At 39.2% G+C, this 6676-nt stretch overlaps 1 long non-coding RNA gene across 1 annotated transcript in view; it reads right to left on the reverse strand.

The window, feature by feature from the left end:
• Nucleotides 1-2693: 2693 nt before the first annotated feature.
• LOC114005925 (uncharacterized) overlaps nt 2694-6676 on the reverse strand; it is a 32664-nt gene continuing 28681 nt past the window's right edge. The window contains exon 3 of the long non-coding RNA XR_003547713.1: nt 2694-2757. This is a non-coding gene — a long non-coding RNA (uncharacterized LOC114005925). The remainder of the gene's footprint in view (nt 2758-6676) is intronic.

Genomic DNA, 6676 nt, shown 5'->3' on the forward strand with positions numbered 1-6676 from the left:
AGTTCTTACATGATATGAAGCTATTTTCTGTTCTGTTTATAAGAGTCACTTAACAATCAAATAGAAGAGTTTATTGAGTCATTGGAAACATTATGACACACTTTTGCATAGAAAAATATGTCATGATTTTTCCAACAAAGCAATATTTATTTATTTATTTATTTATTTATTTATTTATTTCACCAATTCTCCAGTATGTTCCAGCCAGTAAATGGAGCATTTAAAAAATAAATATTAGAGAAAGAAAGACATAGTCCCTGATCTCAAAGGACATCATGACCTGGTGAGAAAATTGTTTACATTAGGCATAGTATGAAAGGGAATCAAGGAGAAAAAGAGAGAGACAAGGCATTTAAGGGACACAGAAAATGGAGAATTGCCTGTTGATGAAAATGTGCATGATGATATCTTTAACTAGACAGTGATCAGTGTCATCATGCTGGGAAAATTCATTTTATAAGCTGTGGTGAAGTACAGTGATTGAATGTATAAAATAATTTTTTAAAAGATATTATCGGGATCAAATAAAAGAAATATAAAAGCATACTGAGGTAGGGTCAAGCTCAGAACTGATGGGAGGCATGTCAGGTATGGCAGGAGTGGTGCCCAAGAATGGTTAGTGGGGAGACTTCCCAAAGTAGGTGAAGCCAACAAAGAGTCTTAGAGGGCTAGCATCTTTTAACAGATAAACATTTAAGGGAACAACAAAACTGTTCCTAAATTATTTTTCCCACCTCAACTAGATTACAGTGGTTGATTTCCAGGGAATAGTTACTAATATGTGACTACCATAGGTACATGACAAAAACAAGATACTATTTCCCAAAGCACAGCTACATTCTGGAAATAGAGGCATAAAGTTTATAAAAAGAAAAAAAAGAAAGTAACATGCCTGGGGGCAACTAATAAGAAACTCATAGAGCTAGGATTTAAACCATGTAGCTTAATCAGTAGGAATATGGTCTCAATTTTATTTATTTATTTGTAAAACCAATAATTACTGAGGTTAGGGAAAAAAGAAAAAAAAAATTTTTTCATAGGTACAGTATCCCAATGGAGCAGGCTGCATTGAGGGCAGATTACAGACCCAGAGAGGAAGTCCAATACTCATCAGGAAGTAGTCATGGAGACCCAACTGGTTTATAAGGATGAGAAAAGAGAAGTCAGATCATGAGCCCAATATATCACAGACTGAGGACTGAAGGATAATTCTAGACCCTACCTTAGAGTATCTAAGTCTTCTTTGACTGTGGCTTCCTCCATTGAAGCTGACCCAGTGATTGGAGTAGGGCAAATGTTCTAGGTTCTTGCAGCTGGGATTACAGGGGTAAGTTGTTCATCTGGATCAGATAAATCTCTTCTGCCAAGGGGTAGATGCCAGTGATGTCAAAAGTACAACTGTCCCTCTTTCAATCTCTTTTTTTTTTTTTTTTTTTTTTTTTATTTTAAGAGGGTCTATAGGGTACATGCACTTGCCAAAGAGAAGGAGAGACACAGAGAGACAGAAAGTGAGAAATCATTCCCCATCAGGGATGGCCATGTTAGCAATCCCTTCTCCTCCATTCTTGTCTTGGGATCTTGGGCACACATGCACACGTGCTTGGCATGAGTTTTAAGCTGCGGGGTCCAGGACTTAAACTGCGGTCAACTACATGGGAGTCCAGTGATATAATTAGGCCATCTGCTGGTCCCCACACTATTACTCTTGAAAAATGGATCCTGAGACTTTCCCTTCTGTACAACTGGGCTGTAACTTGGGTGGTATGCACCAGTGTATGCCTACACTGGTGGTTAAAATACGGAAAATTATCCTTGTTGGTATGTAAATAACCACTGTCCAAACTTCCCACCTCCCTGCCTTTCTAACCCCTACTTCAGGATCATACAGATCTCAGAAGACCTTCAGAACCGCCCTCTAGCATCAAGGCCAGTGTCTATCCTGTGGAACATGCTGGACACATACTTAAATGTTTTAAACATCATCCTTAAGTATCAGAACAATGGTACTCCCAATTGTCCCAGTCAGTTTCTGTTGCTATAACAAAATATCTTAGACTGGGTAATTTATGAATGCAGCAAATTTTACTTCTCACAGTTATGGAAGATGGGAAATCTAAAAAAGTCAAGACACCAGCAGACTTGGTGACTAGTAAGAGCTTTCTCTCTGCTTCCAAGATGATAACTTCTTGCTGTGTCTTCACGCAGAAGAGGGGACAAACACTGTCTTCACACAGCAGAAGGGAAATGGAAAGAAAGTTTAGGTGGTTCTTATGAGCCCTTTTATAAGGGCACTAATCCCATTGACAAAGGTAGAACCCTCATAGTTTATCACCTCCTAAAGGTCCCATCTGTTAATAGAACTGCATTGGGGATCAAGTTGCAACATAAATTTTGGAGGGACAGCAACATTCTAATCATAGTATCCATGCCCTGGGGGTCAATTTTTCTTGCCTCAGGCCCCACTTCCTGCTCATATATATTTGAAATCTCTTCTCAGCTATGACTGATGGGAAACTGTTGTAAAAGATAGAATTCAAACTCAATGCCAATATAGCCCGTGTCCTTTCCCAGCTCACTACTGTTTTCCTACCCTCTTATTTGATTAGAATCCTCTATATTTTACTCTCTATCTGAGACTAGATGTTCAAATTATGTTAAGGCCAAGGGTCTGCTGACATCCAATTTCTGTTTACCTTTATCCATCAAAGCTTGCAATCCATTATCTCATTTCTTCTGATCTCATCAGACACTGGAAATCTAATTTGGAACAGAAAACAATTAGTGCTCTGGAACTGATGGTTGCCGGGGAGGTAATATAGACATTTGTCTAAGCACAGGGGTTAGCAGAAAGACTAAGGCTAGAGTCCTATCTCAGCTATTTAATAGGTTAATGACCTTATGTAAGTATTTTCATTTTTTTCAAGTCTCAATTTCTCCAACTATATAATGATATTAAAAGTATCTAACATACAAGTTTGCAGTGTAGGTTAAATGTGACCATGCAGATTAAATGTTCAGGAATGCTTTAAAACAAAATGCATGCTTAAAAACATTAGCTATTTGGGCCAGCAAATGGTGTAGTGCCAAAGCACTGGACTTCCACATGGCCAAATGTAGTTCGAGTCCCTGACCCAGTGATTTGAAACCTCATATTGGATGTGTGTGTGTGTATGCCTACAATCTCTAGAGAGAACAGAAGAGAAGGGGTTGTGGCGTGGCTATCTCCCCTGTCATCATCCCTCATTTTCTATCTCTTTAGTAAGTGCACACATATACCCTATAGCAAAAATCTCTCTTAAAAAAGAGAGAGAGAGAGATAGAGAGGCCGTTATCATTGCTTAGTATTGCCTTTGCAGTGTGCTGTACTCAACTCTAGAGAACAAGCATACTAAACATCCTAGTGTAGATCCTTGAAACCACATACAAAGTTGAGCAATATCATGATGTCTTAGTCTGTCTGAGTCACTTTAACAAAATACCGTAAACTACATAGGTTATACACAATAGAATTTTATTTCTCCCAGCTCTGGAAGCTGAAAAGGCTAAGATTAGGCTTCAAATAGTTTCATTGTCTGGTAAGGGTTACCTGTCCATGGTTCATAGCACTTTTTCTCTGTCCTCACATGGTAAAAGGGACAAGACAGCTCTGGAGCCTCTTTTATTTTTTATCTTTTAAAAAGAATTAATTATTTTATTGATAATTGTTATTAGTCTTTATTTGCTAAAGTGAAAAAGCAAGCTGCCACGTCCAGGATTAGAAATGCAGTGGGCCATGTGAGAGTCCAGCGCCTCAATCACCATGCCATCTGCTGGCCCTGGAGCCTCTTTTATAAGGACATTATTCCCATTGATGAAGGAGGGTTCTGTCCTCATAACCCAATCATCTCCCAAAGGCCTAAGCTCCTAATACCATCACGTTGAGGGTTAGGATTTCAACATACAAACTTTAGAAAACTGTAACATTCAGACCATTTGCACATAAGGATATTAGAAATAGTGCAAAAATAGAGAGATTTCAGCGAGATGCTTACCCTGCAGTCAGACACCTTTGCTTAATGAGGATGTGACTGAGTATTTCCACAGATACTATAAAAGCATTAGGATCAACTTTAAAATCTGGATCTCATGAGAGCCCTGCAGAAGAGTGGATTTGGAATGTACTTGTAAAGAGACAAACATATGCTGCAGTTGAAAGGTAGCTGAATTTCCACATATCTAGTCTCCTGGGAATTTGGTTCGTATTAGCATAACTAGAGAAACCACTTTTTGAGCAACTCTCCAATGCCCAGAGTTGTAATGGACCCCTGGTTGGCTCAGGAAACCCTGGTGGGTTGTGTATCTGCTGTGTCTGCTCCAGAGAGAGGGACCTGAAAAAGCCTCCCTCCCCTTGGAAGAATGTTTACTCCCTTCCTAATCCTCCAAGAGAAGGCATATGTTTCTTCGATTTGTTGTTTTCAGCAAGGTGCAGCTTAGGGGGGAGTGTGGATATGCTTGTATTTGCCATGAAATTAAATAAGAGCAATGATACATAGCCAATGTGCACCCATAAATTTCGTAAGGAAAATTCCAGTGTGGCATGAGGATAGAAGTAGCTGATGTATTAGAAAGGAAAGGCACTGAATCTTGTGCAAAATGAGAGAAACATAATTTCCCTGCATTATCTTGTCCCTTTCTTAATTGCCTACCAGGACGTATTCATCAACTGGCTTCCCCAGGTCCAAGCTTTCCACTTGCATGCATTTTCATATAAAACTGGCTTGTGTTTTAAGTATAAAACACAGTGCTCATGCTATCACACCAGACACAGCAAATGGATAAAAATCTTCACTTGTCAGTTTCTAGATACAACACACTGCATTTCGAGGCTGGAAAATAGGCTGCAAACACTGAGCAAGGGACAATAAATGTGGAGATTGGGATCATTCACTGGTCTATGCAAGGGGTCTGCAAGAAGTTCACGGAAAATGTATATTATGAAAAAACCATGCATGGATTTCAAAAATGTTTTGCACCAAAATAGATTCATATATTAATTCCATTTTCTCACTTTGGGAAGTGCCCTTGTGTATGCTGCTCAGCAGGCTTTAATGCAGTAGCGATTTTGTGCAGCTTTGAGGTTGGTAACAGGGAGAAAGAATGGCTGGTCACATAGATGACTCCCATCCCAGTGGGAAATATGCATTTCCTGTGCATATTATGCTTCAGTGTCGAGATTCCAAACTTAGAATCAGTTGCTGTGAGATGACTCCAGCTCCTTTTAACTCTTAAGTTCTGAGAAGAAGCTAGATTGGGAGATTGTGGGACAACTGGTGAGTCAGACACTTGATAAAGAAGAAAACATGAAGACTATCCAAAGGACGTACAGATAAATACTATAATGTCTCCTCCAGAAATACCTCTTGTGTATGGTTCAGAAGAGGCAGAATATAGAAACTGATAATGGTTTCCAAACCAATGTGCCACCAGGAAGAAGAGTGCCAATCAATATAATTTATTGATATAGTTTAATTGCCAGAGGGCATGTGGACTTGCCAGCAAGAAACATAGAGGGGAAGAAAGCATCTTGCAATAGGATATGGTCACTCAACAATGCCTTCTTCTCTATTTCTCCATCATATCGGGACTCAGCATGCACACACATGAGCCTGGCCTGTTATTCAAGCCACCAGGGCTGGGATTTGAACAGTGGTCAGCCATGTAGGATTCAGATCCCTCCACCACTAGGCTATGGTGCTGGCATGTCAATTAACTTAAAATCTTATGATTACCCTAATGGGAAAAAGAATACTCCCATCTGCCTGTGCTTTAAAAGGCATTATTTCTTCTGCCAGCTATGAAAATAGTGCAGTGAGAGCTTGACACATTCGACTAAAAATATATGGATGTGATTACTAGATTCAACACTTACTGTGTCATTTCTACAAAATTACATAAACTCATTTAGCCTCAGTCTCGTAATCTGTAATATGGGGATGATATGAACCTCCTAGTCTTATTGTAATGATTGAATCCAATATGCATGTTAGCAATGCATAGTATGCTATACATGTTAAGTGTCCTTTTCAGCTTTTCCTATTGTTGCACGAGGGCAGCTGTGTGTATCTGTAGAACTGCAGGGCACTTTGTTTCATACTTTAGATTTCTGAGGTCAAGAAGTTGTTATCCTAACTAGTTTTTAAAACTAGTTAGGGAACCAGCAGTTAGCGTAATGGTTATGTCGCTGGACTCCCACGTAGTCGACCGCAGTTCGTGTCCCGGACCCGGTGGCTTAAAACTCACGCCGGGCGCGTGTGCGTGCATGCCCAAGATCCCGAGAGGAGAATGGAGGAGAAGGGATTGCGGCGTGACCATCCCCCCTGGGGGGTGATTTCTCGCTTTCTGTCTCTATGTCTCTCTCTGTCTGGCGAGCGCACGCACCCTACAGTGAAAATCTCTCCAAAAAAAAAAATAAATAAATAAAAACAAAAATAAAAATAAAAAAAATAAAAAATAAAAAAAACTAGTTAAAGCTTATCTTCTTTGATTTCCTTCATCATTATGTTGAAATTTTCAGCTTATAGGTCATTCAAGTACTTTGCTAGATTTATACCTATTTCATTATGTGCTATTATTATTATTATTATTATTATTATTATTATTATTATTATTTTAGAGGTTTTTGCTATAGGGCGTGTGC

The sequence above is a fragment of the Tupaia chinensis genome, unplaced genomic scaffold, assembly GCF_000334495.1.
Source record: "Tupaia chinensis unplaced genomic scaffold, TupChi_1.0 Scaffold144952_1, whole genome shotgun sequence".
NCBI classification, from domain to species: domain Eukaryota; kingdom Metazoa; phylum Chordata; class Mammalia; order Scandentia; family Tupaiidae; genus Tupaia; species Tupaia belangeri.